At 38.9% G+C, this 10,703-nt stretch overlaps 1 protein-coding gene and 1 long non-coding RNA gene across 3 annotated transcripts in view; one reads left to right on the top strand and one right to left on the bottom strand.

Annotated features, from left to right (window-relative positions):
- The first annotated feature begins 919 nt into the window (after positions 1 to 919).
- LOC116847288 (small conductance calcium-activated potassium channel protein) overlaps positions 920 to 10,703 on the top strand; it is a 154,508-nt gene continuing 144,724 nt past the window's right edge. The window contains exons 1-2 of one of the 2 annotated variants that reach the window (XM_032822131.1): positions 920 to 956; positions 1,019 to 1,095. The gene's annotated coding sequence lies outside the window, so the exon portion shown is untranslated. Of the gene's footprint in view, positions 957 to 1,018; positions 1,096 to 4,705; positions 4,965 to 10,703 lie in introns of those variants that run through there. The other variant, XM_032822130.1, reaches the window with a different exon arrangement.
- The window catches only part of LOC116847296, a 26,049-nt gene continuing 20,729 nt past the window's right edge, over positions 5,384 to 10,703 (bottom strand). Inside the window, exon 3 of the long non-coding RNA XR_004378736.1 lies at positions 5,384 to 5,594. This is a non-coding gene — a long non-coding RNA (uncharacterized LOC116847296). The remainder of the gene's footprint in view (positions 5,595 to 10,703) is intronic.

Here is a 10,703-nt window from a genome sequence, read left to right as displayed (position 1 = left end):
CTCTCTCACACATACATACTTTACGTAAAAAGAGGAAAGCAAGACATTACTAATTATATATCTGATTTGATGCAAAAGTCTGACTATCGCATCAACGAGATGATATGTCGCATAGTACTTCGTATTCGAACCTTGCACTCGACGTTTCTGCACTGTTCATCCTCGGCTCGTTACCTGCAATGATTAACACGATGATAGATTCGATAACAGATTCCTTGTCCAATACAACACCCAAGCATACTCATTGCAGGCATAATTACCTCAGCTACGAGCATCGCACGACAATATCCGCCGTTTGTATCAATCTCTTAAATTAAAAATTGTAAACATGGAAGAGCGACTCCACAATAGAAACGTAATGCGACCGCCGCGCCGCGCCGCGCCTAATCATATATTTATAATTATCTTAAGTTCAGATAATCCGTAGCCAATGAGACGATACATACAGTATCTTGCTTTTATGCAATGCACTTGCTCATCGACCATATCGTATTATTTACTGTGATTCAATACCGAGAGCGTCGTGCGGACCTCGAATTAATTAAGCTGTGTGATCAGTTAACACGGGAGTATTGCTCGGATTTGCGGTTGCTATATCTTGTGCCGCAAGACGGTACACGTATGTTTACCAATACAAAATGCATCGCACAGTTGATACATACATCGAGTGACGTAGTATATCGCGCATGCGCGCGCCAAAATAAGTCAAGATATTGAAATAGCGGGAAATCGTCGCGGGACGTTCTACGTGCTTCGTTCTACGTCGCCAAAGTGAGTAATCGTGTGTAAAATAAGCAAGCGGAAAGCCATATTGAGCGACAAATGGCATTATGTAGCGTTAATCAATGTGTACGCTTCTGATTATCTATATAGATTCCCTGACCGATGTAATTATGGAGACGTATGCTTGGTTCAACGACGAAATTCGGCAAGACGCGTCGACGTTCCATCGATCGGTAAGAAAACTCATTCATTACTCGTCTGACCACCGATTAACCAATTGTTGGTTGCTTTACAGTGATTTAACGATGTTTCTTGACAACGACTCATCTTCCGTACGGCCGGCGCGTTGGGCTACACATTTATATTACTAAGGTTAGTCACGATTTTCACCTGTGCATGTAAGTAGGCATGTATTTAAAACTCGTACTCAGTAGTACGCAAAAAAGAACGCAAACAGAGATCCATAATGAAAATGAATCCATAATGAGAATAAATCAGTCACATTATCGAAAACGTGAGACTACTAGAGTTGAAACTCAGGTGCAGTTAATTTTTTAGAAATTAATTTTTTCGACGTTTATAACTAAAGTTTTAATAAAATTTTAACATTTTCTACGCCTCAACTCACTTAGGTTTTCCAATTGTTTGCGTTATACCTCATAAATATGCAATATTATTTAATTATTTGATTAATTTATTATTTAATTGTCATGATATAATATATAAAACAGAAAAGTGAATGAGTTTTGGTCTAGTAAATGCTTTATTAGACTTTATTGAATCTTAGTATATACATTGTTCTGGATATTTTATACAAAACACAACAATAGGAGATAATATTAATTCTATGCAATTGATATTCAACATTCCATACTCGTTAAGTGTAACAAATCAATTTTAATGCTAATAGAATGAATTGAAAGTTTCAAATTCTCTCTAATTCAAAATGAACAAGTCAATTGCAGTCAAGCATTATCAAAAATGTAAAATTATGAGAGTTGAAACTCTCAAGTTGAGAATAATTTCTTCAGCAAATCTGTATAACCTGTATAACAAAGTTTCAATAAAGTTTTAACATTTCCTACGCCTAAATTCACTAGTTTTGTTTAATCGTTCTCATTACACCTGGATATGAGTATACAGTATTATTTTAATTATTCGGTTAATTTATTATTTTGACAAATTCAAGTGTCATCATATAATATTATATGAAACAGAAAGACCAATGAGCTTTAGTCTAGTAAATGTTTTATTAAGCTTTATTGAATCTTAGTATATATCGTTCTGATACAACGGTAGGTAATTTATACAACGGCAGGTAATATTAATTCCATGTAAATTGACATTTATCGTTCTATAATCATTAAATGCACTGAATTTTAATGCTAATAATATGAATTTCATGTTTCACATTCTCTCTAAAGCATCCTCTGAATTTGATAAATAAAATGTATTCTAACCAACCCTAATCGTGTAAAGTTTATTAGAAAAATATGTGATTATTATTTATATAAATATTTAATTGTCAGTCATTAGAATGGAAACACTAAAGAACAGTTATTTCTTGTCAGCAAGCAAATCTAAGTTTCGATATACAACAGTAATATTTTAATTTTATATCTTAGAGAGGATGTGTTAGATAGAATTCTTTGATTATGCTATAAATAATCCACAACGTTAATGTGTCGTGATTACCATGCGTAACGTCATTATATTATGGCGATATCCAATTATGACTGATCGCGATTTTGGGCATCGAAATGAACCATTTTATTAATTTATATTTCATGACGACTTGTACATTTTACTACTTTTAATATAAATAATACAAATAACATACTTAATATGCCCAAGTTACAAGCAGTAAAATGCATTTGCATTGTAGGATGAAACATAGCATTACGCTTTCGCGTGTCTCGTTACTAATTAACAAACCGCCGCTCGATAATGATAGATTAACCGCGATATGACAATACAATGGATGTCATTCGATGTTAGGAACGATAAATAAGTTTCAGTCAAGTTTGCAAGAAAATATAGTCGCAGATTTGCTGCTGAAAAAAAGTTATTCAAGCTATGAAAAATGAAGTCTTAATATTTCTTTTTAAAAGGCCATTGGACTCCACACACGATTTCATGTAGAATTGCTAACGTTTCACGTATAGTTGTTCATGTGCAACGATATTATACTTATATCGGTCTGTAAAATGCTCAATAGATTAATCCTTTCAGGTGCTAATTGATTAAAAGCATGTTTTTCTTTTTACTTATCTTGATTGTTCGTTTAGCTTCTGTCTGTACGATCATATAGGATTAAAAAACTTCACGCGATCGCGTTTTTATAAACTAACAAGTTTTTGTTACAACATTCCATGCAGTTAGAAGTAATGTGTTTTATTGGATTCAGGAAAGATACGCATAAACATGAATGGGACTGGAAACATGTGGGAGACGCGTAAAGAAAGTATTAAAGATAAATCGTGGACAACTTGATTTTAATTTGGTCGTTTCTTGAGTTTGATTTTTCTTTACGTATTTATGTCAAATTAAGCCGAATTTTATTCAAAATTATTGAATCATTATCATTTCGTTTCATGATAATTAATACAATTAAAATTATCACGCGGAAGATATAATTAGTTAAGCTATCGGATTTCAACAATCAATTTAGAGTATTGTGTGTAACATGAATTATAATAATAGGGTAATGAAGATATACTATACAGTATAAATAATTACAAATTAGCATTTAATTTAATTTAATTCATCGGGATTTTAAGATGCGTGCATAAATTATTGCTGGAAATAGATAATGAATAATAAATTAGCACGTAAAATACGCGAAGTAAATCACGAATCGTGCCGTTTCATAAATGGAAGAAATTCCGTTACAGTAAATTTTTGTTCAGATTTTTTATTATCGCCTATTTATATCAAATGTATAGATAGATGTATAGATATTCTTCAGAGTCACACATATATTCTTAAATTCAGTACGACAGTTTTCAAGAAAAAGTTTGACTTTTTGAAAGCGTTTTTTTAATTGTGAAAAGAATCTAATCAAAAACTATCGATTCCGCGTTGCGAAACAAGAAGGGTTATTGAAGGGTTATTTAAAGAAAACGATATTTACAAAATTTGTATTTCATTCAAAGATCGGTATGCATAATTGTAAATTATTTATAATCTTTGATCAAGAACATAATTAATTACAAATTCATATTCATAGATAATTATACGACTATGTAGATTAATATTTTTTTCTTGCGTGAAATAAATACAAATAAATACAGGTCGATAAATAATCGGAGATTCATGAAACCGTAACCACGTCAATTTATAACTTATTAAATGATGACATACTAGGAATACTGGTCTAAATTTCAACTTGGGTATCTCTGTATTCCCGGTGAATTCATCAGACGTCAATTGAAATCGGAAACCTCTATAATGAATGAATTTATACACCTGATAACATATCATGTATCGCTGCCCGTATCCCGACATTCTGCGTCTTCCGTCCAAGCTTTCAGATTCAGCATCCTGGGCTTTTGATTACTCCGTCATCCCGGATATTCATTCACACAGCATTGACACGGGCGTAAATACGATTCGATCGGAGAAACACGTGTTAATTAGCGCGGTGCCAACGCGGTTAATTACATCAAGAGTCCACAGAATATTCTAATGACCCGAACAATGCTGACGCATTGATATGCGTACACCGCGGTATGTACATTGCTCGCCAGCTCGGAACGTATGGTGTAAACATCCGGATAAGCGCACAACACACGATAGTTCTTCCTTGAAGGTTCGTAATATTTCGGGAGTGTTGACTGTTGTCATCTCTCGAGCTTTCGACAATAAGGCGATGACGGTTGGTAATCGACGTTAGACGACTTAGTCCTTTTGTTTACATCTCATTGTTTTCACACTCTCGTCCGTTGTTCCGTGTTGTTCCGCAACTGAGCCTTAGTGTTTCGAGCCGACGAACGAGGAGCATATCGTGACGCGACGTACATGTATCGGTCCGCTAATTGTCATCTTAAAATATTTAACCGAGCCCTCGTCGGCATCGCGTTTGTTAACACGAGTTTCGTAGATCGATTCGTATCCGTGTGAGTGCCATGAGGGAATATCCGGAGTGCCGCGGCAAGGTAATTAGAAGCCGGAAACCAGGAGCTTTATCGGGAAAGCCAAATCGAAGGATCAGGACGCTAGCAGTGATACATCATTTCGAGGTATGTAAAATTATTTACAAAATTATTATACAGATTTCCGATCTGAATAAGGACGTTTGATGAACTTGTCGAAAATGCGGAGATGCTTCAGTCGAAATTTAGTCTATATCACCAATAAAATAATTGTAGCTTTATAAATTCTCGCAAAATGTTGACATGTCTAATAATGCTCCTTCCCGCGTTGAAATTTGGTTTCACGTAAGAAATCCTTGAGAAATCCACATGCAAATTTCCGCAGTTTCACATTGACCTGTAATCCACATGCAAATTTCCGCAAATTCACATTGGCCTGTAACAAAAAAAATATATATATTATCTTTTAGAAAATTTCAAATAATCAAATATTAAATAATTCTTGAATAAAGCTTCTTCACACAATTTTTTACATAGAAAAAACGGCAATAAGTTTACTTGCAGCATCATAGTAGGACAATAGCTTATATAATCCCTCAAGTATCAACAGTATTTGCAGGATGAAAATAAAACTTAGATAGAACCAAAATTTAGAGTCGGTATATCTCCGAGATCCTCCAGTAGTCCTTCAAGTCCGACGGAATTAGCGGGATTAATGTTAAACAAACATTAATTTCGACTCGGATTTGGCCTCAAGCGCCCTGTTGAATCTTGAATCTGCAAACATAGAGTCCCGTTATATGATTTGCGTTCAAAGACATAACTTACGGCGAAACTATGTATATCGATGTGCTTGAACGCACTCCGGACGGGGTGAGTTCGCCGGCCGAGCGGTGGCTTTCAGGGCGAACGAATAGAACGCGAATTCACTTATTGCGGACTGCAGAGTCACGCGAGTGCATATATGCAGTTTGGAATGCATGCGCCGGATTGCAGCGTGCCCGGAGTAAATTCGCCTTTAGTGCCTCGCGTGTGTCCTATCCGCGCTCGTATCTCGATATCACGACCAGGGCAGTGACCCACCTTCGCGCTCTGCCTACAGCCTGGTTTATATGATGCTTTGTTACTAGTTAGGGTGCAGTGGGTGACCTAGCGCAGGAAACGGGAGCCGGTAATTTCATTCGGGAGAAGAAAGAGTTATCAGATGTCGAAAAATATCCCTTTTCACATTCAGGCCAACTTATACGGGTAATTTTACATGCATACGTGCAATTTTCGACTAGGAATAACTTCTGGTGTGACTCTCTATCGATCTGCCGGCAATCTCAGTCGTGAGAATATCTAGTATTGAAATCTGGGAAAAAACCGACAAATAAAATTTCGCCGAGTTTTCATTTTGTAGAAATTTCCTCTCTCTGAAAATATCTCGAAGAGAGGAATGTTAGTTTCTTAGGTGAGCGGATCTTTGAACTTTTTCTTGGATATTACTGCTTAATCGGCTTTCTGAATTTTTAGATAAGGGATTCTATCTTCTCTCAATGTTAAATCTTAAGATTTTTTCTTTCCATTAATTTTATGATGGAACTGAGCTAGAAAAATCAGTTTACTTTTCAACATCGAAAATCTATCTCGTGGAATTGTTTTGAATGCAAATATTAACAAGTTTAGAGCCGGCATTAATAGTCGTTAATTTGTCTCATGTAAGATACTAAGATTTGAAGAAATCAGAGTTAGATATGAGTTTTTCAGTCGAATGGCAATCAAAAATATAACATCGCAAACATCATGTGATGCAAATAAAAAACTCTGATATAACTTGAAATTCAGATTTGAATATCTCAAATGAGACACTTCTCAAGTAAGGATTATTAATATGGACGTAGGGCAATACATTATTAAATTGTCATTTTAAATGAAAACTTCGCATGAAATTGATGAAAAGGTCTTTTAGATGAAAGCGACGACGACAGTTCTGCTGTATTCCGCATATTGTGCTCGGAAAGCGAGTTAATTTGCCAACCGTCTAAATTACATGATGCTTTTTAGCGACGGACTAGCGTGCTAGTTGCTAGTAAACACGCGTGGTGTGATTCAGCCTTATGAAATGTAGCCTGATAGCATCGCGAGTTACCGGTATAGATGCGTGACTTACCGTCACCCTCCCCCGACTCTCCCCCCAAGAAAGACCGACATAAGCTTATTCTGGCATTAATTTGCCGCGTGTCAAAAGAGAACCAATGTCCGTCGAAGGCTTAACACCGGAAATAGGGCTGTATGCGCGATAACATCGTACATCAAGTTGAAGTTTTCCTGCTGAGATTCTTGTCTAGGGTATTCAATCTAGAGAGACGTGATTAGGTATATGAAAACATATACAGATACTTGTACTCTCGAAATTTCACTTGAAAAGTAGATTGGAGTCAGTGGAGTCACTCGAATTCGAATTACTTTACACTCCTATAGAGTGAATTTTCCACTCTAACTTATTGAGTGAATATCTTTACTCGCAATTGAAAAGCGACTTTGATGAATTCCACTGTCAAACGAACATATTCTCTTTAATCAGTTGAAACATTCGTTTATATGGAGTCAGAATCCACTTTAGGAGTGAAATATTAATTTTTGTGGTTTTGTGTAGCAGTATTCTCACTATTGCCTCGAATGTGAAAATACTGCTAATTTTCACTGCAAGAAATTCAGAGAATATAAAAATACAACATGAGGAAAGCAAACTCGAGATATTACACGTTGCATTTAGATCGGAAATATTTCTTTGCACGTATACTTCTATGAACAAATTACTTGCGAAATTTCCCAGGCAACAAGTACAAAATAGTTGAGACGGGCGAAGCAATTCCGTGATTAATGTGAGTTACATCATTTATTGAACTTTAAACTCTCCCTGAGAGACAAAGTGAACTTTACATCTCTCGAGGCACCTGCGGCTGACGGGAAATGCGTTAACTTCACGGGGTACCTGAGCGTCTTTTAATAACTTAATTCGCGCCTGTCTCCCAGGAAGGCGGAGTTTCTCAGTGTACCTGCGAGAAATGAGCAATGTCTTTCCATTTTTCTTGGGATTTTTCGCAGGGCAATTCGTAAATCTCCGCGTGAACTGTCGAAAGTTTTCGCGATCTCGGTTCGCTGAGTCTCCTTTCGCTTGAGTTTCGCACAATAGTGTGCGGCTGTGCTGTAGTTTTCCTTGGCCGCGCGCATCGCGAAGATATGTCGAATTCTCTCTGGCGTTCACAGAAGCAGCGAAAAGTGGAATTGAATTTAAGAGAAAGAGAGAAAGATAGGTCACGCGACAAAATTATATCGGAACTTTGTCGCCGTATATAAGATGTCTGAAATAGACAAGCGGACTTTGAACGGACTGCGAATCGCATTTTCACCGCGCGTTCAGCTGAACGCTCCGTGAAGACCGCGATATCTTAATTTTATCGGCGTGTTCTCTAATGATTTTGAGTCAGTCAGTAGATGAGGATTCTCCATGGAATTAGCGTTCTCTATTTCATTTCCCAACGAGTTCAAGTCGAGATTGGACGGACCGTTTGCGCTAAACGCGCCGTGAAAAAGGATATCGCGCATCGTTCTATCGGCGACGCGTTGTCCGCGCGCCTTTAGCTACGACTTTAGCTACGACTACGTAACGTGCAATAATCTATTCCGCTAGGCGTGTATTTTTGAGTTTACGTCGTCATGACGACCCGGCAAATCGCGCGCGCGTACGGCGACGACGACGACGTCGACGTCGAGGAGAAACAGGCGGTCGTTAGAGGCGCGCGATATCGCGATACCGCTTCCAGGAGTGGACACTTCGAGTCATCCATTTCCAGCGTGACCCATTTTATAAAACTCGACAAGTTGACAATCAAACGAACACGTCAACGTACTCTGACGATTGCACGTTGGAAAAAGAAAAAAAAAGGGAAATTTCGCGGTACAATAAATTTCACGGATACATGGAAAAGATCGATATCTCGCGTATGACGATACCACTCGCTATCAGTAACAAGTTCCTCTAATAGCAAGAGACCCCCGCGCTCCTCTTCAACCGCTCGATATATCTTTCTTGTGAACGCAATGACGAGAAGGACGAAGCTTTCGCGTCGCGAGAATAAAGATGTGAAAAAAAGCTATTGTTTGTCAGGTTCACGCGAGCAAATATGTAATCTGTCGACTGTGAAAGCCCGAGATAAGGGTTTGTATCTCATGGCAAAAAAGAAAAAAAAGAAAAAGTCACCGTCACGCCGACAAATTCGTTGAATTCTGCCGGCGCGCGTAACAGTTTTGCGAATCGGACGCGTGACAGGCTGTCACCGAGACTGAAAAATGTTTTGTCGACGTAATGCGTGCCTCAACAATCTCAGAAATTGTCGATCCGCGAAATTGACGCGTTACTTTCGCGTCGTGCGTTGCTCGATTCGAGGAGATACAAGTCGATGAGGAGCATCGGTTGCAAGTTGCAGCGCGATATCGCGGGCAAAGGATGAGGAAAGGATTGCGAAAATTGCTGTTTAGAAGGGACTGATCCGTTTACAGAAGAGACATATGGTGAGAGCGGGCCGCAACGATAAAGCGAATGCTCGCGGTTGATTCCGTCTTTCCGCGAGAGAAGAGGGCAACCCCGTCGGGAAATCTTCCGTTACGCCATGATGCCGCGGGCCTCACCGGAGATATTACTTACGGCGTACTTCGTAATCGTATTCTGGCCGTGTGTGTGCCGGTTTACAATGGCCTCGCATGCGCCTGTAATTACTCAGGCGTGCATTAATTTCGCTAAATTACATCCCCGACGGAATAAAGAAGTGCATGCTCATTGTAGAAATACCGGGTTGTTTCGAAAGTATTATAGTAATTTTGCGTCATTATACGCTGTTTTGCATGGTAATTATATTCGGCAAGGCGCGACTCGATGAAATAATCGCACAATAATCCAGTTAAAAGTAACACGATGTCGCCGAGCGCGTCGGTGCCGTGGCGAAAAAAACGATAGACTGTTGTGTAGATTCATTAAGAGATTGGGTTATTGGACACGAGAATTGGAATTGCGAGGTAAAAGAATCGATAGCCCTCTTTCTCGACGTGCAACCGGCCCGACTATTTGTTGAAATCGATACGGCAATAATATCTCGGATCGATCCGCACGAGGAAGGTAACGAATAATATTATTGCAGAGCTCAGTGCTTAAATTAAGGATGGCGATTGCTCGATTAATCATGAGGCAAAGTAGCCGCAAAGGCGGTTAGGAGCGAGGATCGATATCCTCGTGCGCGATATTCTCGTTGCGTCTATTTTTTCTAGCCAATAAGCTCTCACGCGGATAGAATCGGCGTTAACCAGGCTAATCAGTTATAAGATCAAAATATCTATCTGTCGATAATTCTCTCGCACGAGCGATGGGAGTATCAATTCGTTCTGATTATCTTCTTTCGGAAACTTTTTCAAACGGTGGAAGACGTCGTTGTCACCGAAGTATGGCGGATTCTTCAGTCCGTTGGCTCTTTAAAGGCTCTGTAGCGTTGAACCTTGAGACTGTCTCGCCTTCGTGAACTTTAGACAGTCGTGTGTCTTGGATCTTCGAAATTACACGTCCCAACACTCGAATGTCTTCGCGTTGCTCATCTATATAAAGAACCTCGTGCCCGGCTTGAAAGCTCGTCGAGCTGAACTCAAAGATACCTTGTGATCAGACTGATCCTGAACGCCGCATGTAACATTCTCTCCGGGCGGGTGTCTATTTTTACCCACCGCCGAGAGACGGGGCCAAACTGTGTGTAATCCTCATAAAATCTCGAAATCGAATAGCGCACGCTAGCGTCAATAATCGATACGTCACGGAGCAGCGCACCGAAAAGCCGGTGACCGCGGCGCGTGGATTGG

The sequence above is a fragment of the Odontomachus brunneus genome, unplaced genomic scaffold (assembly GCF_010583005.1).
Source record: "Odontomachus brunneus isolate Ranch 3 - 2012 unplaced genomic scaffold, Obru_v1 Obru_scaffold_076, whole genome shotgun sequence".
NCBI lineage: Eukaryota > Metazoa > Arthropoda > Insecta > Hymenoptera > Formicidae > Odontomachus > Odontomachus brunneus.
The sequence above is the reverse complement of the archived record's forward strand: the minus strand, read 5'-3'. Positions and strand labels throughout refer to the sequence as shown.